Raw genomic sequence first — 27,934 nt, 5'->3', positions numbered from 1 at the left:
ATTTAATTAGTTTAAAAAATAATTTTATTTGATTTATTATGATTTTTAAATTATATATTTTATTTTTAAATATTAAGCAAGATGGTTTTAAAATGATATAAAAAAAGGTGCATTGACCCGGGTTCGAATCTAGGTCTGGGGTTTAGCAACAAACACATTTAAGCTAGGTTAGAACTTTGATTAAAATGCAGAAACAAAAATAGATAACTTTATGTTCAAGTTCATCATCTTCCTCAACAAACCCTAGGTTCTAATTCTATAAATCCATTCCATGTTTGTCCAATTCATGTAGGGGGTTTTAATTGTCGGTCAAAAACTAACAAGATTACCTCATATCGTTATGAATTGTTGGAGAATCGAGGCTTGGTCGGAATGAACTTTGAAGGATTAATTCGTGTATATTGGGAGTTTATCAGAGTAGTTTATTGCTATGAGCAAGTTTAGATGAATGTGAGGATCGCATATATACTAGTGATTGGAGAAAATATTGATTAAATTGGGTTAATTGATTTTGGTCGTTTCCGGCTGGTCACGCGGCCTAAATGGTGATTAACGTTATAACATAATTAAGATGTTGTTTAACGTTTACTGTTGAAGTCTACGCTTGTTATACAAACTACACGAGTCAAACGACAAGGATTACGGGCTTGATTGGAGGTCGACGGAGCCGCGAAGGTTACGTCGGAATTACGGGGTTCAAATTATCCATTATTAGGTCGTTATTAAATCAATTAATAAGTTGATTGACATTTGTTTTTAAGGTCTGAAGTGTAACATTCTCATTTCAATTATAAGTAAAATAAAATTCGTTTTAGTCGTGTGCCGTGTTACGTCGTTAAAATTAATTAAATAACCACTATAGAAAAGGATAAGGAAACAAGATAATGGACATGAAAGTGATTTGGGCCTAAAAGCCTTTGGGATTAGGCTATTTAAACCCCTAAATCCCTAGATTTCCATCCTTATAATTCCATCATCGTCATTCCAATCATTTGCACACACAAAAATCTCCTGTACCAAACATTCCTAATCCAATCTCATCCATCCAAGATTTCAGTTCAATCACACCAAAGAGGTAAACATTATAGTCATTGTTAATTCGTTCTCTTTTCGTTTAGATTAATAACAAATGAGCATAAATGAACCAAATCAAGCATGGAAGATAAATCCTTCGGGTTATGAACTTAACCCAAATCCGTAACCATGAGTTCTAGTATTAAATAAATAACCGAAAGGCATGTGTAAAGAATGAACATCGAATCTGGATCTAACAAAACCAAACTAACGGAACCCGGAATCTGTGTCGAATGAAACAGTTTGGTTCGGACCCAAAATGAAGCCCGGATTAGCCTGGATGCAACCGGTCATGTCCGGTGAACGGTGAGCAGAACGCGAAACCCGATGTGCGACCAAAACTTAACCAGATCCAAGCCCAACTAGCCATAAGCAACTCGAAACCAAGCAATTAAACTCCGTACGAAACCGTCTCGAACTTCGCATCACATGACATGCGAACGTCTGTGCGAAACCCTATGCGAAGTCTCCCCATGCGAAACCCAATGCAAAGTCTTCCCGTGCGAATCGTGGCCTGCGAAGGGACTGGGTGAGAGTGGTGGATGAAGATCGTCATGGTGGTAGGAGGACCGATGGTGGCCGGGGAAGGAGCCGGCGATGGTGGGTGGTGTGAACTGGCGGCGGTGAGGAGGTGAAGCCGTGGGTAAGGAATGGAGAAAGAGAGATGGGAAGATGTAAGGGGTGAGGGTGGTATTATTGCCGAGCTTCTGTGCCATCGATGTTATTACCGGAAAAACCGTTAGTGGCGGCGGCGGTGGTCCGGCTGGGAACAAGGAGAGAAGAAGGAAAGTGGAGGGGTGGGTGGGTGGGTGGGTAGTGTTGGGTTATATGGTAATAATAATAATAATAATAATAATAATAAATGGTAAGACTTATTATAGTAATAAAAGTGTAGGCTAGATATAAAGACTTGAATGAAACCCGAACCCGAGACCCGACGCGTCTTGAAACCGTAACCCGCCTCATGCAAAACCAATGGTTATGGGACCCGTTGGGAAACACCTAAACATAGGAGCTCGTTATAAATAAAGAAAATTGAAAAGAACGTACGAACGAGGGGAAAATCATAATATATATATATATATATATATATATATATATATATATATATAAATAGCCTAATAATAATGAATGAAGTCAAATATATTTAATTGACAAGAACAATTTTAAAGGTTACATGTCGGTTCGATTAACTTAAAAGTTAACCCCATTAACTTAAGAAAATAAATAATAAACAAACATATAGGATTAATATGTGTACGTTATTAAAAGTTAGCCGCCGCACAACTCAGGAAGGGAATTACTATTAACGGTGAACGTAACAGGATCCAGGTGAGTTCTAGCCCCCTTTATGTGTTATGTTTTCGGGGCTGTGTGCATACTACGATGTGTTTATATTTATACACTTAACTTAAATGGTAAGTGTATATTAGATATATGTTTGCGTATGAATGTGAATAATATGGACTGTTTAACTAGTAGGCATGCAGTTGTCATATTAGTTATTATTGAAGGACGTAGGAAAAAATGTAACGAAGGTAGAGGTTTATAGTATGGGAGAGGGCACCGGGCCCTAATAATAACCGAGGTATGTAGGGCACTGTACCCTTATATTATCCAATGTAAGTAGGGACTGGACTCTGAGGATATCCAAGGTATGTAGGACACCAGATCCTTATTAATTCCGAGGTATGTAGGGTCTAGACCCTTATAATATCCAAGGTATGTAGGACATCGGATCCTTATTAATTCTGAGGTAGGTAGGGTCTGGACCCTTATAATATCCAAGGTATGTGAGGACCGGATCTTAATAACATCCGAGGTATGTTGTCAGTAAGAAGTATAAATGTATGTATGTATGTATGTTTGAGTAATAAATGGACAGGTAAGTAATAATACGTATCTTTGGACGTGTATTAGTAAGCAAGTGAACGTAATGTATGTTAATTAACTAGAACTCACTCAGCGTAGCTGACTTTTAGTATGCACGCAGGTGAGTAGAATGAGGCAGGTTGCTTAGAGTGGGACACGTGGCAAATAAATGAAGACTGACATTGAAGAAAAGAATAGTCACTTGTTATTTGTGTTTGATGTTTAAGACGTATGTTATTTCCGTTTAGGAAAAAGTATTGATGCTATGTAAGAATGGTTGACTTTCATTCCACGAAATTTTTTAATTAACCCTGATTTTATGAATTATGTAAATAAGTAAATCCAACAAGCATGAAAGTAGGGCACCCGGGTCGGGGGCCTTACATGAAGTCGTTACACAAATTAATTGGATTTTAAACGCGTTAAAAGGGGGGTTTAAATGAATCGCCGGCGCAAGATTCCGGTGGCCGGAATGCCGCCGGAAAAGCGTGGGGTGAGGGAGGGGCTGGGCTGGGTTAATATTAATTTAATATAATTTAAATAGATTTTACACCTTTGGCCCTCCGTGTTCTCAAGTTCTTGTAAATCTGAATTTAAATTATAATTACAAGCTAAGTCCCTAAACTTTGAAATGTTTTTAAAGATTTAGCAATAGTTATATCATTTGGATATTTTTCGTGTTGTTCCCCAATAGTTTGAGGATCATTTAACTAACAACTTTAAATCTTGGGGTTTTCGTAAATAAAAACGAACGATCGATAAATATGAATCCTCGTGCGTATTAACGATAAACGTTTAAAACGAATATAATGAAACAATGAACTAGGTTGATTTAACGAATGCGAATACAATCCAAAATATAAATGACGAATACGTGCAAAGAAATTTTTATGTGTGTGTGTGTATATATATATATATATATATATTAATAAACAAAATAAAAAAAAAAATTGGTCGGGTTTTGGGTTTTGAAAAGTGATGAATGTTACATCGGGTTCTTGTTTTTCATCTTCTTGATCTTATCCGATTAAATCAATTGTAAGTCCATAAATGGTTTAATTTGAAAGAGTAATCGATTTCAAGAACATCCTGGTTATTTAATTTCAATTTCAAGTTCTTTATCAAATTAGGGTTTAATGAATTTAACATAGTTTTCCCTTTAGTTTCAACAAAGATTAAACCATTTGTTTAGGTATAAGTTACTGCTGTCAATTTCTATTTTGGTTTATCAATATTGATTTCGATCGGTTGAAAACTAAAAGAATTAATTTTCTTTGTTAACTTGTTTCAATACTTGAATACATTGGTGTTGAAATAAATTAATGGTTCACCAATTTCAATTTTGTGGTGAATTGACATCGATGTCACTAAAGGGATATTTGACCAAATATGAATTAATATGTTATTCACTTGATGATTCACTGGTTGATTCTTTAAAATCAATTAATTACTCACAAAATTCAATTTGTGATTAATTAGCTAGAAATTGTGGATTTCAATGGGGGTCATAAAGATTGATCCATTTTTGAATTAATTCTAGAATTCAATTGGAATAATTTTGCATTCCAAGTGTGTGAGAATTAAATAAAATTTGCATGCATTTGAATAATTTGCACTGTGATATTATATCATAATTATTGAAATTGTGATTAATGGAAATTTAATTCAATTCAGATAAAATGGCTGAGGAATCAATTAAAGATATGTCTAGCAAATTTTTGAAACTTGAAAATTTTGAGGGACATGATTTCAGAAGATGGAAGAAAAATTGCATTTTCTTCTAACAACTTTGAAAGTTGTGTATGTTTTTACCATTCCAATGCCTAAGGCATCTGAATATGAAAATCTTGAACATCAGAGAAGGCGATTGAAATAATGGAAAATGACGACTATATATGTCGCGGACATATATTGAATGGGACGTGTGATGCACTCTTCGATGTGTATCAAAATGTTAAGTCTATCAAGGATTTGTGGGATTCTTTAGAAACCAAATATATGGCAGAAGACGCATCTAGTAAAAAGTTTCTTGTAAGTAACTTCAACTCTTACAAGATGTCGGATAATAGGCCAACTGTGGATCAATTTAATGAGTTGCAACACATTCTTGGTCAATTTGAATAACACAATATGCATATGGATGAGTTAATTGCAGTTTCTAGTATCATTGACAAATCGCCTCCATTATAGAAGGATTTTAAGCATACCTTGAAACACCAAAAGGAGCAATTGAGTTTGGTCCAGTTGTAAGGCCCCGAACCCCGGGAAACCCCACAGTTGTTAATCATTCAAACACTCGTAAAATTTAATAAACTTAAAAACCGTTTCTTCCATTAAAACAAACATATCAGAGTATAAATTTTGCGGAAAACGTAAATAGATGAATAAGTTCCCAAAATCAAAATTAATTATAACTTTTAAAAGTCTTTTGAAATAAAAGGTTTATAAGTAATTCCTCATTCCAGTATGCCCTTCACCGTCCAAGTAGCTCTGTGCACGTCCAAGTGATAAGGCATCCTCTTCCTAACCTGAAACTCACACTAACATGCAGACAAAATCAGCTTAAGCTGAGTGAGTTCAAGTTTTAAATAAGTAGCAACAGTTTTAATAATCATTCCAACGGTTTTATAACGGTAAACGGAAGTACATTGGTTAGGTCACCACATTCAAATAAATAATCATCCTTACGTAATCTCTATACGTGCATTCCTATATATATATATATATATATATATATATATATAACATTCAATAATAACATTCAGGGCCGAGAAAACGTACAACCCAAACACGTAACATTCAGCGCATGCAAACACAACGTAGGCATACGCAACATTCAGTAGTCGAGATGACTACAAACATTCAGGGTCGAGCAAACGTACAACCCAAACACGTAACATTTGGCGCGTGCAAACACAAGGTAGGCATACGCAACATTCAGTAGTCGAGACGACTACAACATTCGTCAAATAATGGCCATTATAAATATATATATACATATACATACACATTCCAAGGCCTACCGATACTAGCAAGCCTATATAAAACCATTCATAACATTTCATCAAGTAAGAAAAACACTTAGGTGTGCATGCTAGCCCAAAACTTGAAAAGAGTTAAACGGGGCATCAAGAACTCACCTGAGATCGATCGAATACTTGCAACGAGCTAGGAAGTTCCTAAGGGCAAAATCACAAGCAAGGGCCTGTAAATTATACATAACGCGTTACTAAACTAGACTGTAGGAAAACTTTAGCCTAATGGGCCGCACAAGGCCAACACTTTGGCCCAAGGCCCAACAACTTGGCCCAAGGCCCAACACTTAGCCCAAGGCCCAACCACGTGGCCCAAGGCCCAACCACTTGGCCCAAGGCCCAACCACTTAGCCCAAGGCCCAACAACTTGGCCCAAGGCCCAATACTTGGCCCAATGACTAACACTTGGGCCAAGGCCCAATACTTGGCCCAAGGCCCAACCACTTGGGCCAAGGCCCAATACTTGGCCCAAGGCCCAAAGATAGTCAAATTGGGTCGAATGCGCGTGAAATAATCCTTAAAACCATTTGTTAACCGAATCAACCCCGAATGGACCAAATTCCGTCTTAAACCTTTTCATTCATCATAAATATTTCACCCGAGTTGATAGGGTTGACGGTTCCTTTTTACAACACTTACTTTAACATTTAAACGAAAATTCGCGCACCGCCGACTCGATTGACGAAGCACTAACCCTGACAGCCCCGAGCACCAAAAAAATAATTTTTCCACAGCCCTTAAACCTCCCTAGGGCTGCACAAACTAAATCGGTCGGTCATCCGATCAACTAACGCATCAAGCTCAACAATTTGCAATTCTACACCCGGTAAATCCTAGTTTTCGAACTAAAAGCGATTGACCGACCTAAACACGTCCAATGACCATGAAATTATAATATGATGAGCATGTCATACCTAGTGGGATTTTGATGCGAAAACCTCACTCAAAACATCCCCGGAAACGCTCAATTGGGCAGCCACCCGGTTAGCCTTGAATTGAAGTTCTAAAATTGGCTTCACAAGAAAAAAAACGTGGGTCTTGGTCTTGGAGAAGCTGCCGATCACCCAGCTAGTGTGGCTATGGTTTTTATTTTTTTTTATGTTATAACTTAAGATATTACATTCTAGTCCTTCTAGATTCAAGTGTAAGGCAAAATGGAAGGAATAGTTAGGTTCTTTAACGTACCGTGATGACGTGAAGGCTTCCGAGAAACGTCGGTTAAGTCCCGAGAGTTATACATACTCTACAAGCTTTAGTTCTTCAAACCGGAGTTAACAGGTGTTACAAGTTAGGTAGCCATATTAGGATTGAAGAATCTCTTAGGATTCAAGAATCTAGGAAATTGAAAGGGAAAATGGACACGGGTCAAAACTCTGTTAACTTGGTTGAAAAGGATGGTAATTTCAAGAAAGGGAATCAATTTATTGGAAAGAAAAGGAAGGCAAAGGTGGCTATAAAAAACCAAATAAGAAGCTTGATGAAGGATGTTGGAGGTGTGGTAAGATGGGTCACAAGAAGAAGGATTGTTGTGTGAAGCAAGTGGAGCCAGTCTAAGTGGGTCTATGGATCCACCGCCTCAACCGGGTATGTTATCTAAATCATCTTTAGATCAATAAATTTGCTTGAATGTAATTTTAATAATCCAACTGAATCATGCCATGGGTTAAATATTAATAATAATGAGTTTTCTCATGATTTAATTATTGTTACAAATGAAGTAAATTTTGGTCCATGACAAATTTCCCCTGCACGTAGCCCAATGAACAATTTGTTCGGCAATAGGTTGAGATTAGTGAAAGGAAATAAAAGTGAGTCACTTGACTCGGACTTTACTTTAAATTTATTAACGATGAACGTTAAGAAATTGGAAAAGTGTTCGGATATAAAGTTAATACGTAATTCACTAATTGTAACACCCCGGCTTTAAGCGGAACACGCCCGGGTGTAACGTACAGATCACTCATAAGCTTGTAACACTATTAAAGTGACAATAATTACATTTATTTCATTTCATAACATAGCAAGTACACAAATTGTTCATAAAGTAAAAGAGATAATATACAATTTATCGAATCACAAATAAGTTCTTTACTTAAATAACCTAAGGTATACTAATGATCTTCATCCTTAGCACGCCATCGATTTAACCTGTAGCGCGTTGAAAATAATATATTTTTGTCAACATTTAAGTTGGTGAGAATTCATAAGTTTGAAGTATATATATAATATAAAATTTCTCGATTTATATGTCTCATGCAATAATATCAACCATACGTAGATGATAACAAGTATGTAAATAACGTCCCAACCTAGGGGAATGATAACCATCATTTAGTCAAACCGGGACATAGAATAGGCGGCGCAGGTACGTCCCTTCGGACCCTCTCACTTTGATGTTGTATGTTTGATGTAACAACCATAAACGATAAACACATTGTACATAATTTCACGTAAGGTAATCATAAAAGAATCAGATAGATAATATTAACATGTTTGAAACATGACATAAATCGATAAAAGCTTGTAACGTGCTACACCCCAATAAACGTTTAAAATGGGGTTATGAAAACTCACCTCGAAAACGAAGATAACTTGAAATATAAACCGAAAGCAAAATATCAAAACCGAAGCAACCGAACTTCAAGAACTATAATTAAAAACAAAAATGAAATCTAACTAACGAGATAGGAAAAGTTATATAATTCAACTTTAGGATTAAGCATTGTTCACATTTTATGTCATTTTATATTATAATAATATTTTTAAGTTTTAATGGGTCTTAACGATTTATATTATTCTAATATTATTTAATTAGTAATTTGATATTAATATAGGGAAATACCAAGCATAAATTAAATTTGACGAGTTAAGGCTAACGAATCGAAATAAAATCTAATTTTAATGCTTTAACGAAACTTATTATTTGAAGAGAATATTTGGCTAATAACTTAACATTAATAAGAGAAATATGATTTTTGCAATGCACAGGCTAAAGTTTACGAATTAAACTAATTTCTAACGGTTTTAACGAATTAAAAGTTAAATAAAGTTTAGTGAATTATAGCAAATGAAATAAGGTTTAATGATTCAAAGTTAACGAACGAATTTATTTTAACGGGTTAATGTTTATGAAAGTTAGTTTTCACATGGAAAATGGTAAGATAAAACTTATACTTTATTTATAAAAATTTTGTTTAGTATAAAAACGATTTTATTGATTTATTATGATTTTTAAATAATTTATTGGATTAATAATATATAAAAAAATGATTTTAAGAAACTAACAAAAAAAATATGCATTGACTCGGGTTCGAACCGTGTCTGATGATTCCCATACAAAGGTATTAACCCACTGAGCTAGGATGATATTTGGTTATGGCTTACATAGAAAAATATATATATTAGACTTCTAGTTCATCATCTTCCTCTAAGAAACCCTAGATTACAATTTTCCTAATTGGTTCCATGTTCATCAAAACTAAATTAGGGGTTTTGTTCTACAGCTCAAGACGAAACAAATGCATATAAAAAATACATGTAACTGTTAAGGTTTGATGGTGAACAAGACTTGGCCGGAATATAAACTTAAATGAATGAATACGGATTATTGAGTGTATGTTTGATTAATTTGAGGATTGGTACAAGTTTAGATGGGGATTCCTGTCCTATTTATACTACAAGTTTAGATTGGTACTAATTGAGGATTGGTACAAGTTAATGCATTTGGATGATTTTCCGGCAGTTGTTACGGCTAAACTTTGTTAATATCAAGATGTTATAACGCAATATAATTCGTATATTATTGATTTCGTTATGGTCCAAGGTCAAAGACGCGGATTAATTTGGCTAATGGACGAGTTTTGCGGGGTAAATGGGCTCGTCAAACGCCGTCGCCGCCGGCGTTGCCGGAAAAACGGGGTGACAGATTGGCTGGGTTGGGATGGATGATATTTTAGTTATTTTACATAACCAGTCCCTCAAGTTTCAATAATTTTAAGTTTTGGATTTAAATATAATTTCATTTTAAACCTTTAACTTTGGAAAAGATAAAGCTTGGGTAAAAGTTATAAACTTTTGATATTTTCATAATATGCCCGAGTAGTTTGCAACGCGTTTAATTTTGATGAAATTTTTAAACCCCGGAGATACGTTAAATGAAAATAGAAAATTAATGAACATTAGTTGTAAATTATTGGGAATATAATATTAACGATAAACAGTAAACAAGAATACATTGGGTGATAAAACGGTCGGTTTTACGAGTCCAAATACAATTGTAAATAATAAACTTGACGAATGTCAAATAAATGAAAATTAATACACACACACACACACATATGTGTGTGTGTGTAGACAAAACCGAAAATTTAAACGGGTCGGATTTTTGGGTTTGGAAAATAACGAATGTTACACTAATTGCTGAATCATTCTATGTGCAGAATGATGTGAAAGCTTGTTGGGTAGACTCGGGTGCTACATGCCATGTTTGCAAAGATTCAAGATGGTTCATATAACTGAAATTAATTGAATATGGATTTGTGCTAAGGATGGGGAATGTATCAACCGAGCCTATCGAAGGGATTGGAAAAGTCGATCTTTTATTTATTTATGGGAAACAATTATTGTTAGATAATGTGTTGTATGTACCGGGGATTCGAAAGAATCTTATATCTGTATTTCGTTGATAATAATAGAGAGGCTTACAATTGGTGTTGTTCAACCTTTAGTATTCCTTAAAGTGTGCTACTATACAGCTCCACCACTTCATATTTTTGGCTAAGTTGTTGCTGTAAAATAGTAAAAAAAGAAGTACTCATTGGTTTCTTTAATTGTTTGATTGGTATCACATCATTTCCAGTTGATTTCAAATGTGTAAAATTTCTTATGCAGATGCATGAATTTGTATATTCATCAGAAAAAGGGCTTTTGCAATATCTTTTGTTTCTCTTTTGAAATAGGATGCTATGCTGATGTAGATAACAATTAGGATCTCTAGATGTTATAGCTTGTATCCCAATGTGCGGAATCCAATGAGAGTGAACAAAACAAGTAAACATTAAGTATCATATTCATTGATAACTTCAAAGGTTACAACATATGACTCTTTGGCAACTTTCTCTCTCTACTCTCTCACTCTAACATTCACCAAAAATCTAATGAATAACGCATAAGTCCCCTGTTATAGGAAACAACATGTAAGACACCAAGTCCGTATAAGTTATACAGCGCAAATGTTATGCGCCGCATAACATATGCGGTGCTTGTGACTTATGCGTTAATCTCACATACAAAACATACATTTGACAATTCTAGCCCTATGCAATCATATCTAATACAACTAAGACCCTAGCAATAGTCATTATGCTCTAACAAACCCCCCCTTGGATGTTGCTAGGTATTCGATCTTCAATCTTCAGTCTTTCATCCCAAAAACCATTTCTCGATACTCCTTCCTCATATCCTCCCATGAACGTTTATTTGAGGGCTTTTGATTTGTGGGAATAGATACTCCAACACCCTTATATTGGAATTTATTCAATGAAGCAATCCTTATCTTCTCTTTAATCTCCTCCTCTCTCTCTTTCTCCTTCTGTTCTTCCTCTTCTCCCATCTTGAACGACTTGCTCTTCCACACTTCTCTTGAATGAATTTTATACTTATGACAAATCTTGATCACTTTCTGATATTGCATAGCAGAAGCATGATGTTTATCACGTGAAACTTGTATCTTGCACTTATGTAGCGTCTCTATATCCTTCTCCGAGCAGTTTACTAACCACATGGGATCTATCACATCTATCACATCCCACATTCCATCTCATTTCAAAAAAAATTGAGCTTCACCCCTGTTCTCATCATAATACCACCAACGAAAATAAACATGAAAGTCTTGCTCCATAGGATACATAGGAATCACTTTAAGAGTTTTAGGCTGCTTGTATTTCCAAGTTTTTACAAACTCATCTGTATCTGGATCTTTCTTTACTTCAGATACATGGAGATATGGTGTTTGAGGAGTCCAGCTTCTAAATCTGCATTTTGCTTGACGCTTAATAAAATCCCAAATCTCCTTCACCGGCCCACATTTAGGACAATACAATAACTCTTTTTCAACAATGTCCACAACATCCATCCATGGTAGAGATTTCAACTTGCATAGACTTTCAAAATACTGTACGCTATACGTTCTTCTTGCAGTAATCTTTCTAATCTTCTTTAAGTAAGCAATACTCACAACCTTGCCCAGTTTTACTTCCTTTTCTTTCTTGTAGTACTTGACTGGATTCAAGTATATGCGTTTTGGCTCAATCTTCTTTCTCTCAAACCAATAATCCTGTTCTTGACTGTTCACCTCAGCTTCTTCTACCGTCTTGCCTTTTCAGAGGGTATAGGATTACCTTGACTATCAAATTCCACTTATCATTTCAATTTCCTCATCAAACTCTTCATCAAATTCTAGAAATACATGATCAGCAGCATTTACATACGTCATTGGTTCCTTGTCCGGTTCCTCTTCTTCAGTATGTTCATTCACCAGAACATTATCATCCACTAAACTTAAATCTTTCTCAAAATCAAAGAAAAAATCTTTTTTAGTTATGTTCAGCATGCTGGTAAGATCAGTGATGTGCTAAAAGTAGTTTAATATTTATTAACTAAATTAACTAAAAATAAACACTAAGTAATACTCTAGACTCTCTAAAACTTGACTAAACTACTAACCAACAAGTGAACCAGGAGACTCTCTAAATTACGTTTACTAGCTAATTAGACTCGACTACAAACACGACTTATTAATTTATATTTGTTTGGGGGGTTTTTATTTAAAATACTAATTTAATACTATAATTAAAAAATAGTTAAGAAAACAAATAATTTAAACGAAAGCAAAAGTTTTTTAATTAAATACGATGATGATGATGATGATGATGATGATGATGATGATAATGATGAGAAAACTACCTAGGCTAGAATCCCCTAAATTTCAGTTATGAATTAACTGGGAAAATATTTAGTTATGGATTTGGATTGGAAAATAGACACTTAAAAGAAAACCCGAATAGGACCCCTGACCCTTCTCAAGAAGACACCTATGGGTGTCTAACAAGTTTTAACGCACAACAGTATTAAAAATTAAGTTCCCTTACGGTCACCTAATTAATTATGATCTAGTTCCTTTATAACGAAATCCTACCTTTACAACGCGGAAATCAAAGGCAATTTGAAATATTTAATTGACTTAATAGACAATAATAAATAATCAACCCTAGACGGACTCCTTATGAAGAACTAAATCTAGCAAGATTAAATAATAAAGATCTATCAATAACCTAGCACTTTATAGATTTTATGTTAGCAGCACACTTAGGTTTATTTGACAATATTATCCCTATGATCTTATCATGACATCAATCATAAAAAAATCAAGAACACAAAGTAGTTGATCTAATAGCAACCTATCATATGACAAACAATAATCAAGGAAACTATGGAATAAAACTCATCAAACAATCCTAAGCATCCATATGCATCGATTTAATATAAGTAAATTTTTTACTAAAGCATAAAAACCAAAACGAAAAATAATCCCAAGTTAAATCAAAACATCAAAGTTGGTTCATCATAACCTAGGCAGTCTATGGGGTTTAGCCAACAACCATACTCAAGACCAAAAGATAATAAATAGGTTCAAACAATAAATTCATGACAAAAATAAAAAATTCAAACCAAATAATAAGGATATTTGGATGAATAGGTGTTGAACCCGGACGCTCTCTGGTTGAACCAAAAGGCTTTCTCCTTTAATTTCTTCTTCTTTTTCCTTGTGCCAGCATGTTTCGAATTCCTCCTCACAGCTCCCAATAATTACTTGCGTCCTCTCCTGTCTATTGCCGCCTGACACTTTTATTTATATTAATTCTCCTTTACTTCCTCTCCAAGTTGGCCTTTTTACTTTAACCCTATTTTCTTTCTTCGGCCCAACCCCACGTGAGTCGGTTAATTTATCCAAAATCCCATGCATTTTAACATAACTGACTTATTTTACTAGTGGGCTTGCAATCATGAATTTTGTCATTTAGTTCAAAACAATGCAAACAAAATTTACGTTTAAAATCCATTCAAAAGTCAAAACAATTAATATGACAAATTATTGGAGAGCATGTTGTCTTTGCATCTTTAACTATTTCACCACCATGATAATATATTTAAAAAAAACAGCATGAGTAATTTAATTAATTTTCAGTGGACTTTTATATAATTCAATATGACCAAAAAAAAGTTTGCATTACTTGTATGTTTAACTCATCTTTCTTTTTTAGATCTTTAAAATCGAATATGAAACATTTTTGACTAGCGTTAAATAAAAACCACTCAAAAGTAATTAAAAGTGTAGAAAATATTTATAGTATTTATATATAATTTATACCACATCAAATATTCCCACACTGAAACCTTTTTCGTCCCTGAAAAAGTCTAGTTGCAATGGGATCAGAATCGGAGAAATACAGTCTTAAAAACATATAGGTTATCTTAAAATTTTAGAACAACACAAAAACTGCGATTACCGATATTGTTGCCCACTTAAACCCATGCCTTTGTCTTTACCGGGACAAGTAAGATCCAACTATTATTATTATTATTATTATTATTATTATTATTATATAGTGGAACCCACAGTTAAGACCCGCTTTATTTTAAATTTTACTGGATCAAACCACCCCAGCTTGACTTAAACCTCATAGATATCAGATTAAAACATTGTTGCACATTTTTCATGAATAGCTAAGACGATCAAGGATATTGTTTATCCACCAAAATTTAAACAATAAAGTATACCAAGCAGCCATTAGATACGATTAAGGTTCAATTATTCAACTAACTAGCTAGTGTTCCCCACTACATGACATACCCCCGTTATCAAGCAATACCTCGGACCCATTACCACACGTGATATTACAAGTTTCCATCTGTTGGTTTACATATGTCGTGTCTCTAGTTGATCCTGTTCTTAATGGTATGGGACGCAAGTAAGAGGACCACGTATGACTAACAGCGGGATGATCACTGGATCATCAAGATTTTACTTCACTGTAATTGATGTAAGTGAGTGTAATGATTGCAGTAAACTGCGGGTTTATGCTTAAAAGCTTTTATTTGTTTAAATATCCGAAGATACCCAGATGAACAACCGTAAAAAGACCCGTGGTCTCCGAACCCAAGGCATCCCATCAATACAGGATTTAAGGCTATAAAACCATACGCCTATGAAGTGTTAACCAATAAAACTAGAAGTGAAAGTTTTAAGTATATATCACCGGCTACACGGTATACTTTAACGTTTAAACCTACCCAAGCATCGTATGATAGCGTATTCAAATTTCTATAAAATTTTTAATTTTCTACAGTCAAACTAAAAATGAGGCTTGAGTATGGCAGACCTTTCATCTCTTATTTTATACAGACTTAACATGTTTCCCACTAAAAATCAAATCTTTATCGTTTAAAACCAACTATCAAACTTCCCTTTCATTCTCAAGGCTGAGCCTACCGACACATCCCAAGTTAAGTGCGTGTTCTTTTATTATATCTTATTATTAGTAGTTTGAAAAACCGATTCCCGATAAGTATCCTCATCTCCCATTTATACGGAAAAAGAAACAAAATCAAGGGACATTTTTCAAAACTTTTTAAAATTTTTTTTTGTTTTTTTAACATTTTTTTAATAAAAACTAAAACGAAAAAAACTAAAACGAAAAAAACAAATGTATTCCCTTCCCCACACTTAAAATTTGCATTGTCCTCAACGCAGGGACGGAAGCACGACTAAAAAATTTAAAAACAAAAAAAATCTAAAAGTACAAAAATAAATAAAAACAAAACAAAGCTAGAAATTAAAAACTAAAAACACAAAAATAGAAGTAAAAAGGAAAAGATTTAGCTGGTAGTATGCAAATGAAATATGATGCCAAAATCTTTTTCCATAGATGCCCTCCATCTCCGATCATGCTCCACAACCAATATCTCTTTTCTCGTACACGAACGGAAGCGGAAATGATACAAACAATATCTAAAAATATATCTTATCAACTTGATAGATATTAAGCATTCAAAGTATGTAACCAAACCAATCAACCCTAAACAATATATAATATGAATAACAGTAGCAAATAGATAAATAAAAAGTATACGGCTCCTGCTGCTCCATCCCCACACTTGAATGTTGCATTAAACTTCAAGGGGATCTTCTCGCTATCTTCCTTCAAAACTTAAAAACTTAATGTTGGTGCATGAATGTCAGTAGTTCATAGTCTAGTGTCTGTAATCGAGTCTGTATTGTTATTTATGTTTTTGTTTAAAGTGAAGTTGTCAGAGCTTTTGCCATCTGCTGTAATCGAGTCGATACAATTGGTATCAGAGCTTTTGCTCGATTGTGAGGTTCGGGATATTCACGCGGGTGTAGAAATCGTTCCGTTTCGACTATTCGCGGGACGTGTTTTTGGTGTTTTTGATCATTTTCACCTCCTACCATCGTGTTCAAGCCTTTACACCGTCAAAAACCTTGTTAAAATCCGATTTACAGATCTGCAGAAACTTCGTGTTCATCAGGCGAAGTTGCCGTCACTGTGCGTAGGGTTTCAGCGAAGATATAAGGTTAAGCGAAGTTATCCACAACTTCGCCTACCTTCTCAAGTTCGCTTAATTCAAGCGAAGTTCTCTACAACTTCGCCTACCTCTTAAGTTCGCTTACCTTAAGCGAAGTTCTTCAACGAAGTTAATCAGCAGGGTGATCAGCGAAGTTCTTCAGCGAAGTTCTCTACAACTTCGCCTACTTCAAGCGAAGTTATCCGTAACTTCGCCTACAGTACTTAAAAAAAAAAAAAAATTTTTAACTTTTCAGGTTTCTTACTTTTCGGAAAAGATGTCGTCGATCAACATCTCTGAGTTAGTGAAGATGGAAGTTGAAGCAGGGTCGGCTACCAAGGCCCCAAGATTGCTGAAGGGAACCGATTTCGTTGCATGGAAGGATCGGTTCATACAGTACATCAAATACCAGGATGCGAAGATGTGGGTATGCATCCAGGATGGTTATATTCCACCAATTATGGAGTATGAAGGTCGTGACCAAATCAAGAAGTATAGTAAAATGGAAGAAGAAGAGAAGAAGATGTATGAGGCTGAGAGCAAGGCTCATGCTGCTATTACCATGGCTCTTCCACAGGAGATCCTTCATACTTTTAGGAAGTACACTTCAGCAAGGGAGCTTTGGGAAGCCCTTAAGAGCAGATTTGAAGGAAATGTAGGAATCCGGGCTTCAAAAAAAAACTGCTCAAGACCCAGTTCTCAGTCTTCAAGTATTTGAAGAATGAATCATTAGATGATATCATCACTCGATATTATCATCTGATGACTGAACTGAGCAACTATTCCATTTCTTACAGAGAAGAAGAGATAGTTGAGAAGCTTCTGGATGCTCTCCCACCATAATGGGAGATGTACACTGTGCTGATGAGGGAAGACAAGGACTTTCCCACATATGATCTTGAAACGGCAGTCAACAAGCTCAGAACCTTTGAGCTTAACATGGCCAGAAAAGAGACCTCTATGGATCAGGTTCAAGATCCAGGTATGTATGGAGCTAAAGTCAACACTAGCTCAGGATCGAAGACTGAATCGGCTGCCTACTACACAAAGGGAGAGTCGGGCCCCAACTCATCTCATGAGGGGTATGTGTCAGTTAACACAAATGGGGATGTTTGCTATGTAGCAGCTGGATCGAGTGGTTCTCAACCCCAGGTAAGCAAGAGTAGTTGCTCTTCAAGTGCTCCCAGCAACAACTACTCCAAGATGCCTATGAGTGTCAAGTCTGCTGAAGAGCAGTTTGGCCTCTATGCTTCTTTCATTGCTTCCTATGAGAACTATATTCAAGGGAAGATTGTTGATCCAGCTATGTTGGATGAAGATTACGATCAGATTGATGCTGACGATATGGAAGAAATGGATCTACAATGGCAGATGGCCATGATTGTAAGGAGGGTGAAGAGGTTTATGAATAAGACCGGTAGAAAGTTTGTCGGAGGAAGACCAGGGTTCGACAAGTCAAAGGTAAGGTGCTACAATTGTCAACAAAACGGTCACTTCGCTAAAGAATGTAGGAATGAGCGTGTAGAACGAAGTCAAGGAAAGTCTACACCGCATAATGAGGGAAGAAGAGATTACAGTGCCATGATTTCCAGAGGAGATGGTGAATATAACTGGAACATGCTTTCTAAAGAATCTTTTGAGCAGGCAAATTTGGCAAAGGTTGAAACTGAAGAAAGTGAGAGGGCTACCAAATAAGGAAAAGCTCTTATGGCAGATGACAATGACCAGCTCTCCGAGGTATGTTCTAAACCTATATGTTCAAAATGTGAGAACTTGTCTGAGCAACTAGCAACTATTACCGATCAGTATGTTAGGTTGGATGCTGAATTTAAAACCTTAAAAGAAGATCATCACTTTACTAAATCAAGAGAAAATAATTATAAAATTAAAATAAAAGCTTGTGAAAAAGATGTTAAAAGTTTAAAACTAAACTTGCTGAAAAAATTGAAGTGATTGATTTAAGTTATGAGGTTTTGGAAGAAAAGACCAAACTAATTGCTGAGAGAGAAAAACAGATTGCTGACCACCAGGTGAAAGTGGTGGAACTGAATCGAAAACTGGAGCAGTTCAGAAATTCTTCTGCTATTCTTGATCACCTTGTTAGTGATCAAGGTACCTCTTCTAAGAGAGGAGGAATCGGTTATCATGAGGTTCCACCACCGTACAATCACAATTACACTTTTAACCCTAGTGTTCAGAAATCTGTTGACTTTGTGGTTGCTCAAACAGTGCCAATTAAAGTAACGGTTAAAGAACCAAATGTTAGTAGAGGCGAAACAAGTTCGCCTGTTTCAAGTGTTGAAATTTCTGATCAAAGTCCAGTCTCGTCAGATTCGGATAAGTCATCCGAGTCTGGTAAGGCAAAAGAGGAGGTTGTGTTACCCAAGAGTGGAGAAAAAGATAAAACGAATAAAAAGAGTACTCCACTAAACCCGTACGTCCCACCATATGTGAGACGAACGGGCGGTAATATAGCCTCGACATCTAAAACACCTGTTGATAAAAAAGTTGAGCATAGGTGTTGTTTTAGATGTAATCAGTTAGGACATCTTGTTGCAAATTGCCATCTGAAGCAGCGATTCAGAGGTGTAAGGTCTACTAAAACTGAGAATAAGCCTAATAGTTATAATCATGCTGCTAAAAATGAAAACCATTTAAAATTCAAAAATGTGACTAATTCAGGTTTTCATAGAATCAAATCTCAGTTTTACACTGCTAATAACCAAACCACTAGCTATAATTCTTTCAATTCTCAAAGGTTTGGAAGGCCTCACTATCAATCTTCAATGAGATATCCTAATGGAACTTACAGGAATTATCGTGATACTAACTTTGGAAAGCCAAAGTTTGTTATGTATAGATCCAAGACCAATTGGTCTTGGGTCCCTAAATTCTAATCTTTTGCTTTGTTGTGCAGGAACAGTTGAACAGGGCTGCCAATAATCTTTGGGTTGTGGATAGCGGCTGTTCCCGGCACATGACGGGTAACAAATATTTGTTACACGATTTGAAACCTGTTCAAGGAGGGAGAGTAAGTTTTGCCGGAGAAAGTGGAGGCAATATTACTGGAAGGGGAACGGTGTCGAACGGAAAGATGACATTGGAGAATGTTAACTTTGTAGAAGAATTGAAATACAATCTGCTGAGTGTGTCGCAGATTTGTGATAAGGAGTACACCGTTCATTTTACAAAGAACGAGGAGATCGTGCTGAAACCGGGTTTTCAGATACCTGAGGAGTGGATTTTGATGAAGGCTCCACGTGAAAGAAATACGTACACTATGGATATGAGATCAACTGAAATGGCCACGGCAGATTCATGCCTTCCGACAAGTGCGAGTGAAACAGAGTCCGAATTGTGGCATAGGAGAATGGGACACATTCATCTTCGGAAGATGAACCACATTGTCAAGAATGGGCTTGTGCTGGGCGTTCCCTTGAAAAATTTCAATTTTGAAGATAAATGTATAGCATGCAAGAAGGGAAAGCAGCACAAGAAATCCCATCTCACCAAGAAAGTAAATTCAATTGCCAGTACTCTAGAATTGCTTCACATGGATCTCTTCGGTCCCGTGTATGCAAAAAGTCTAGGAGGTACTTCTTATTGCTTGGTGATCACTGATGACTACTCACGATATTCGTGGGTTTATTTCCTGAAAACAAAAGACGAAACGGCTCAGATGGTGAAGAATTTGATTACCAAAGTTGAGAACGTTATGGATAAAAGGGTCAAGTTCATCAGGAGTGACAATGGGACGGAGTTCAAGAATTTTGAGATGGAGATCTTCTGTCTTCAGAGAGGGATTGAACACCAATACAGCGCTCCGTATACACCGCAACAGAATGGAGTGGCTGAAAGGAAGAACAGAACGTTAATTGAAGGAGCCAGAACTATGCTGGCTGATTCGAAGCTTCCTGTGGTGTTTTGGGCTGAAGCTGTTGCTACAGCTTGTTATGTTCTGAATAGGGTCTTAACTGTTAAAAGACTTGGTAAAACGTGTTATGAGCTTATGCATGGGAGAAAGCCCAACTTGAGTGGTCTTGAACCATTCGGGTCCCCTTGTTCGATTTTGAAGACAAATTCTAAATTTGGTGAAGTATCCGATGAAGGAATCTTAGTCGGTTATGTTGTTGGGACTCCCAACAGACGTGTCTTCAATACATCGACCAGCAAGGTTGAGGTGGTGTGTAACACCGATATCACAAGTTACCAGCCGCCAAAACCAAGCAACGGACCTGCAGAGTTTTTCGACTATGTTAAACTTTTTAAGTCTTTTAACATACCGGATTTAGATATTTCTGAAGAAGAAGAAAGAGTTGCTACGAAGATGATCCTTGATGAGGAAGAAAATCTATTGCAAAGACAGCTGATTGATAAATGTCAACCTTCCTCATCAAATACTATCGATACCCCTGCTGCCTCAACTGAAGAAGAATTTATCAATCCTTTTCACTCTCAGCATGAAACAACCATTGACGAGCTCTCTTCTAACTTGGAAGACAATTTGAATGTCGGTTCTGTTCCGACCACGAGAATTCATAAAGATCACCCTTTGGAGAATGTGATTGGTGATGTGTCCTCCGGTGTACAAACAAGACGTAGCTTGGATGAGCACACCTGTGTTTACACAAGCATTAAGGAGACAGGAATAATCAACGAATGCTTGTACACCTGCTTTATCAGCCAGATTGAACCGAAAAATTATCAAATGGCTTTAAAGGACAGCTCGTGGGTCGAAGCCATGCAAGAAGAGTTGGCTCAGTTCAAGAAAATGGAAGTTTGGGATTTGGTTGAAAAACCAAAGCATGTGCATGCGATTGACACAAAATGGGTGTTTAAGTGCAAGAGAGATGAGAAAGGGATTATCATAAGAAACAAGGCGAGGCTAGTTGTGAAAGGATTCAATCAACAAGAGGGGATTGATTATAATGAAGTGTTCGCTCCTGTCGCAAGGTTGGAAGCCATAAGATTGTTTTTGGCGTTTGCTGCATATAAAAAGATGAAGGTATTTCAGTTGGACGTGAAGAGTGCTTTTTTGAATGGGAAAGTTGATGAGGTTGTGTATGTTGAGCAACCTCCGGGTTTTCCTGACCCAGATTTTCCAGACCATGTGTACAAGTTAAGCAAGGCATTGTATGGATTACATCAGGCACCTCGTGCCTGGTACTCAACTTTATCAGACTACTTGCTTGAAAATGGGTTTGAAAGAGGTCAGATTGATAGCACGCTGTTTGTGAAGAGACAAGGAAGCGACTTCCTGCTAGTGCAAGTCTACGTGGATGACATTATTTTTGCTGCATCAAAAGTCTCCATGTGTTAAGATTTTGAGGCCGTCATGAAGAAAAGGTTTGAATGAGTGCTATGGGTGAACTAACTTTCTTTTTAGGATTGCAGGTTGATCAAAAGAAGGATGGGATGTTCATTCACCAGACCAAGTATGTCAATGATGTGCTCAAACGATTCAAGATGGAGGACAGTACTCCATTCGACACTCCAATCTGCGTCAATCACAAATTGGGTGCTGAGTCAGACGGTGATGCAGATGTGGACCCAACTCAGTATCAGGCTATTATAGGTTCTTTAATGTACTTAACTGCTTCTAGGCCTGATATAATGTTTGCTGTTTGTCTTTGTGCTCGTTTTCAGGCAAACCCAAAGGAATCTCACATGAAAGGTGTGAAGAGGATCTTGCAGTATCTCAAGGGCAAACCGAAGTTGGGGTTGTGGTACCCGAGAGGAGGAGACTTGGAGCTAGTCGCCTACACAGATTCTGATTATGGTGGGTGCAATCAGAGTCGGAAGTCAACAACAGGAGGATGTCAGTTTCTTGGTGGCAGATTGGTGTCGTGGCAATGCAAGAAACAGACTTCCGTCGCAATTTCAACCTGCGAAGCAGAATACATGGCAGCATCCAACTGCTGCTCCCAGGTTCTTTGGATTAAACAACAGTTGCGCGACTATGGTCTGAATTTCTTACTTACTCCTATTTGCATTGATAACACAGCTGCTATCTCAGTAACTAACAATCCCGTGAAACATAGTAAAACTAAACATATTGACATACGTCATCATTTCATACGGGATTGTGCTGAGAAGAAACTGATAGTGCTTGAAAAGGTGGATACGCTTGGTAATTTCGCTGATCTTTATACTAAACCGTTTGATAAAACAAGATTTCAAAACCTTATCGAGCTAAATGGGATGATCAATCCCGAGTAACCATGCTTTTCTTGTAATATTTAAATTAAAAAAAAAAGGGTCACTATCGCTTAAAAATATGTCGGTTACATCAGTTTGAAGGACTTGTTTTCGGATATGTTTTGGTCCTCATTTTCTACCTGTAGATTTTGAGGATAGCCATTAACCAGATTACTGATTGTGACCGGGGCGGTTTATGATGAGTTTTCATTCTTTCGCTTAAAATTAGTCGATCATACTTAGTTATAAGGACACATACTAGTATGTGGTCGGTCCAGCTGATCCATTGGATCTTCGGGATAGCCGTTTACCTGAAGACTTTGTTTTGATCGGGGCGATTAATGTTAAATTTTTTTTATGGGAAATGAAATTATTTTTCAAGTCTACTACTTCGTAAGAAGTACGTTTGCTATGTTAAACGAAAAATTGATCCAACCTTGGAAAATGATAGATATACTAACTTTGTGTGCTTAACTAGTGAAGTTATTAGGCTTAAAAGGCTTTAGGACAGTCATTGTATGTCAAGGTAACTTTTTATGGTGCGTAAAAGTAGACGTAATACAAACTAAATTTACTTGATTTTACGTGGAAACTCCTTAAGAGTTTTGCATGTCTTCATATATATCTTTACGAATGATAGGCAGAAAAGCGATTACCCAGTCATACACGAGCCCATGTGTGTTCTGATTCCCGTGAAGATAGCGTTTCAAGAAACTGCAGTGATCCAGATTCGGGACTTGCAGTTATTTACTACTCTGAAGTCTATGTAAATTTGTGAGTTTTAAAAAAAAAAAAAATTGTGAGTATTGAAACATTCTAGAGATGAAAGTGTAACGAGAACCAGATGAAGAGTACTTACAACTTAATCAGACACTATGGGTCGAGGTCAATTCGGGGTGACTTGGGGAAAGCCAAATACGCTTTGAGGATAGATAGGAGGCATCAATATTTCTGAGTTGTTGCCCACTTAAATTTTGAGGCATAATTAAACCTAACTTGTATCACAGAAACGATGAAAACCGTCTTAAGTTATTTACCTGCTTACAACCTGTCTCTTTATGTCATAATACAGCTAAACACGGATCTATGTGACAGTCACATACTTAGTATGATTCCTGTTCGGATCTTTTCTAAAACGTAGCAGTCCCTATCGAGACTGAAATTTGATCCCTTATGCTTTAATTGTTTAAAGTTTTCTTTTTCTGTAGTTGTATTTGTTTATAACGGGTTACTTGGACTTGAACGTGTCATTTAGTTCTTAAAGGAAAGTTTTATAACTTAATTGGAAAACTGTTAAACTTATAAGGTTAAATTTTGTAAATATATAGGCGATGTTGTTGAACAGGCGAAGTTGTGGATAACTTCGCCTAGGCGAAGTTATCCGTAACTTCGCCTGTATAACTTCGCCCCTATATAAGGATTTTCAAGAGTCAAACAGTTCATTATTCTAAATATCAGCGAACTTATCCTCCGTTTACACAGCGAACTTATATACTGATCCTACTTGTTTTCTTTCTTCGATCTCAAACCGATTTAAAGGTGTGTTTGGGTTATATATCTTTTACTCGATGTTCGATGTTGTTAATCCTAGGTTGTTTCGACACCCGGTTAACGACCTCGGATGTTCGAAACCTATACCCGATTTCAAAACTTGTTTTACGTGTTCATGTACAACCTGGTCGTTTAGTTATCATTAATATCATGTGTTTGAGCCTCCTCAATCGTCAAAGTTAATCGAAACACCGGTTTTCCAGATTTCGATTAACCTTACTGTCGCCGTTTCAGATTCAGGCGAAGTTAAGGTTTAGGCGAAGTTATCCGTAACTTCGCCTGATGCTCAACTTCGCCTGAAGCTTAAATTCGCCTGAGGCGATGTTGTGGTAAGGCGAACTTAAAGATGAAGCGAAGTTGTTCCCAACTTCGCCCCAACTTTAACTTCGCCGGGATCCTTTTAACTTAACAATTATTAGACGAACTTAAAGATGAAGCGAAGTTGTTCCCAACTTCGCCTCAACTTTAACTTCGCCTATACAGTTTTTATCACAACTTCGCTCATGGTAACAAGCGAACTTGTGTTATGTCTTAATGTTTATCTAACTTGGTTCGTTTGTTGCAGATATGGCTGCTGTTGCCGGTGCTGGAGGTGCTGGAGGCGATGACGGAGGAGACAATCAGAGGCAATTCTTCCCGGGTCACAATATGTACATTACCTTAGACCCGGAAGCGAGCGGAGTAGAAGACTACCGTGAGATCATTTCTTTCCTCATTCGCTCGAGAATATTTCACGCAATCACGACGACTCTGCCGATATCCTTACCTAATATCGAGGATTTCTGGCAGACGGTGGAGTATGATGTCGTGTTGAGCCCCCGGTCATGAGAGCAACAGTAAATAATCAAGAAGTTCAGTTCTCATCTGAACAAATTCGGGTGGCGTTACGCTTTGGAGAGGAGACTCGGGACGACCCGACTGACTTTGTGGCTCCGTTTCGTGATGGAGCGTTTCTGCGAATGGGCTATTCTGGTCCATTTGGCGATACCCAGAGACGGAAGGGGTTCCTGCTCGATCAGTTGCGCTTCCTCATGCACGTTATGATAGTATGCATGTCTGGGAGGAAGGCGGGCACTGATGGTATGGGTGCGACCATGCAGTCCGCAATGACTGCTCTGACCTATAACAAACGTTATAGTTTCAGTCAGATGGTCTTTTACGAGATCGACAGACAGAGGAGGGCGATGGCTCGTGAGCGGTTCATAATGTATCCAAGATTCATCCAGATGATCTTGAACCATGTGGCTCCGAATTTGCCACAACGACGCCCGATAAGATACGTGGAGAGTGTGAGCAAGCGTATCTTTGCTCAATGCCGTACTTCGAGTGCAAGGAGCAAGCCTGAACGTCATCCAAGGCATACTCCACTCTTCGGGTACTTGATAAACCCGGGGTATGTGCCAGCTTGGGGAGACGAGTTCAGAGACCCTCAACCACAACAGGCAGGAGCAACTAGAGATGTACCTACTGTGCCTGTGGTGTCGGCTGAGGAGGATGTAGACCTTGATGCTGCATTTGGCGGCCAAGGTTTCTTTGACATGGATCGTTTTGATCCACAAGAAGAGGTGCAGGTTTCTGCTGCACAGGTTCGGGAAGTGATTGTAACTAGAGCAGCTACGACGGTGGCTGACTCAGATCTTGACGAGGTTATGGATGAGGCGAGAAGGATGATGGTGAGACGAGAGAGGACGTTGGGGAAGAGAAAGAGGACGGTGGATGATAGTGAGTCAGAGGAAGAAGAGGAGGACATACACAAGTTGATCAGACGTTCGAGATGTGAAAGGACAGGTGCTGGTATGGGAGCTGGAGAGACTTCACGTGTTATACGTTTTGCTCCATCCGCATTGTCAGGTATGTCAATTGTTCCTACTTCTGTACAGGTTACAAGCGCTGCAGATGTTCCTGTGGTGGCTACATCAGCTGTTGGCATCCCATCCATCACACTACAGACGACGACTCCGGAGATTGTGTCGTTACCACCTCCAACGCTTACTCCTTCAGAGGTGGTGGCACGGTTTGTAGAGTCGACGGTCGTCGCAACTGCAGGGTTGTCGGTCACGATACCACCTGCGGTTACGTCCACAACTGCTTCTGAAGTCCCGGTTACATTCGAGATCCCTCCTCAGTATACTCAAGACACATCTAACATGAGGTTTGATTTCGATGCAACCCTCTCAGACTCGGAGAGAATAGCTGCACTTGAGCGGGTCGTGGCAGAGCAATCGAGGATAAACTTTATCCAGACCCAGGCTATTCAGCGCCTTGTAGAAGAGAATCAACTACAGTCGTCCCTCCTGGTTGAACATGGGCGTATTATAGATGCTATGAAGGAGTTCTTGGCATCTCAGGGGGAGACAGGCTGTAGAGGCGACGAGTTAAGGACGAAGAAGAGAAACGACAGAGACGATGATCCCAATGCACCGAAAGGTGCAGGTGGTGAGTTGCCAAGAACTACTCAAGCTCTTGGGACTTCCACAGCTCATGGGGAGTCTGCAGGTGCAGTTGGTGGTGATGAGGTGGTGATGGTTGATGATGATGATGATGTGATTGATGCGTTGAGAGAGTTAGATGATGATATGCTAGATGATGATGTGTTTGATGATGATGTGCTGCCGTGTGAGGAGATTGAGAAGATTGGCGCACAGATTGTGATTGAAGATGGGATAGAAGAGGGGGAGATAGTAGAAGAAGACGTTGAACACGAGATCCCAGATGTTGAGAAAGCCGACATGGGTACTGAGATGGATGAGACTGAGTGGGAGGAGCAGCCTAGGTGGAAGGAAGGCTGTGCTCATTGGTTTATTAAGACCAAGAAGCCCGCTGTTCCAGCCATGTTCAAGAAGAGTTATAACATCAAAGGCTATGCTGAGTCGAAGAAGGGAATTATCTGTTGGATATATGATGAACAGATAAAGTTGTTTGTGGTGAAGCGTTATGATGGTATTCAATACTTCAAAAGAACCCTGAGATCTCTCAATACGTTGCCGGAATGTGAGGTGAAGGATTTGGCCAGGTTTGGCCTGATAAATAGAAGTGACGACAACATGGCAAGAGTGATTGGGAAGATCGTGTGGAAAGAAAGCATAAAAGAGAAGAAGTTTGAATTATTAAAGCCAAAGAAGGAAAGCTCGTGAAGGATACAGAAAGGGGAATGAGAGCAGATGGCAAGCCATGGATGGTGATGAAGTACAAACCGATCCGATGCATCAAGGAGGTTCCAATGAAGACTATGCCTCAAGATGTGTTGAAGAATCTAAAATGGTGGTACGTTGATTGCCAGACTGCTGAAGCCGTGATGGAAGACGAAGACGAACAAGAAGTGCTGAGGGTGTATGATCCGATGCATCTTGTTAACTTATCGAAAGCTGATCTGCAAGTGTTGAATGCAAAGAAGATATTCTATATTCCTGCTTGGAAGGATGAAGCAAGGAAATATCAGCGAGTAGTCACGGTATGTGTTAGAGAAGGAGTGCATGCGTGAAGATACAGGATTACAAGACAAGAGCTTAAAGATCAAGATATGAAGCTACTGCCAAGGGGGAGTCTGTTGGTGCATGAAT

The sequence above is a fragment of the Bidens hawaiensis genome, unplaced genomic scaffold, assembly GCF_021521415.1.
Source record: "Bidens hawaiensis isolate Kalapana, Puna unplaced genomic scaffold, B.hawaiensis_p1.1 tig00005079_1, whole genome shotgun sequence".
In the NCBI taxonomy this organism is placed as follows: domain Eukaryota; kingdom Viridiplantae; phylum Streptophyta; class Magnoliopsida; order Asterales; family Asteraceae; genus Bidens; species Bidens hawaiensis.
This window is presented reverse-complemented; position numbering follows the sequence as displayed.